This window comes from Parus major, chromosome 26, assembly GCF_001522545.3.
Source record: "Parus major isolate Abel chromosome 26, Parus_major1.1, whole genome shotgun sequence".
Lineage (NCBI taxonomy): Eukaryota > Metazoa > Chordata > Aves > Passeriformes > Paridae > Parus > Parus major.
The window spans coordinates 3,586,145-3,587,648 of NC_031795.1; positions in this window are offsets into that span (position 1 = coordinate 3,586,145).

Below are 1,504 nucleotides of genomic sequence, written 5' to 3' on the forward strand. Positions count from 1 at the left end.
GCATTCCCAAAGCTTTTCCCTGTTCCAGCACATGCCCAGGGCAGGAGGAACTCCAAGGGCACAACACATGTCCCTCGGGGTGGCTGTGCTTGGATTTGTGCCACGGGTAAATCCAGGCTGGCTCCAGCACTGGTGGTGCCACCAAAAACTTCCCAAAGCCAATCCTGCTGTTTCTGCCTCCCTCTCGTCGTCTCCTGCCAAATTTCATCTTCATCAGCACCCAATGATCACTGGCAGAGAGGCACTTCCCAGCTCCAGGCCAGCCAGGTCCCACAGCCTCGTGCCCAGGAGGGAATGGGAGCCTGCTGGGAGCTACCTGGGGCAAATCTCAGCCCATTTTTCTGTGCATCCCAGGTTTCCATGTGAATGAATCAGGAAGGAATTCCCTGGGAGGGTGGCAGGCCCTGGCACAGAGTACCCAGAGCAGCTGGGGCTGTACCTGGATCCCTGGAAGTGTCCAAGGCCAGACTGAACACAGCTGGGATGGTGGAAGGTGTCCCTGCCATGGCAGGGGTGGCACTGAGTGATCCTTAAGGTCCCTTCCCACCCAAACCATTCCATGACTTCCTAATCCCTTTCTTTGCCCTAAAGCTCAGCAAAGACACAATTTTAGGCCTGGAGCTGCCCCTGTCATTTTTTCCCTCTTCCCTTTTTCTATTCCCCCATCACCAGCAGCATTCTCAGCATCACAGATTCACAAATCCTCGGGATTCGACCCACAGCTTCTCATTCTCCCATCACATTAAATTCCAGCCCAGGCTGGGCACTCTCCTGCCAAGCCATGCAGTAACCCTGGGACTGGGCTCGTGCCCAGGGGGAGAAACATCTCCAGCTGAAAATTGTCAAATTTCGTGGTTTTTTGCTGGAGCTGCCGGGGGCTGGTGGAGGCAGCAGGGGCTGACTCCGATGGAAACCATTCGGGCGCTTTTAGGAGCTGCATCATTCCATGACACAAATTTCCAGTCACAAATAGCAACAGGCTCTGGGAGAAGATGCAGGTGGCTGGGGTGTGATTAACGAGCACTGAGCCTGTCACTGTGGAAGTGGGAATTCCACTGGACCGACCCACAGCAGGATTTGGGCCAGCTGGAATTCCGGCTTTTTCTTTTTACAGTGTTTTTTTTCCCCTCTTTCTTTCTCCTCCCATGGAAAAAAACCAACAAACAAACAAACAAAAAAAACAAACAAAAAAACCCCAAGATAATTCCCTTGGGAGTCCAGTAAAAAAGGAGATTTTCCTGATTCCTGTTGCAGCAGCAAAATCCCAGTGTGCAAGGAGCCAGCCCTGCTCCTGCTTCCATGAAATCCAGGTAATGACCCAGAACTGCTGGGAATTAGTGTTTCATTTTGGCAGCCCTGGCAGACAGATCCCTAATGGAAATTGATTTCTGGCTTCTCCCTCTGCCCCTGGAGCCGCTCCGTTTTACCTGCAGGAGCCTTTTGGCCAAAGGGCTGCACAGGCGGTGCTGGGAAGCAGCTGCTTAATTACTGGGTGTTAATGAGC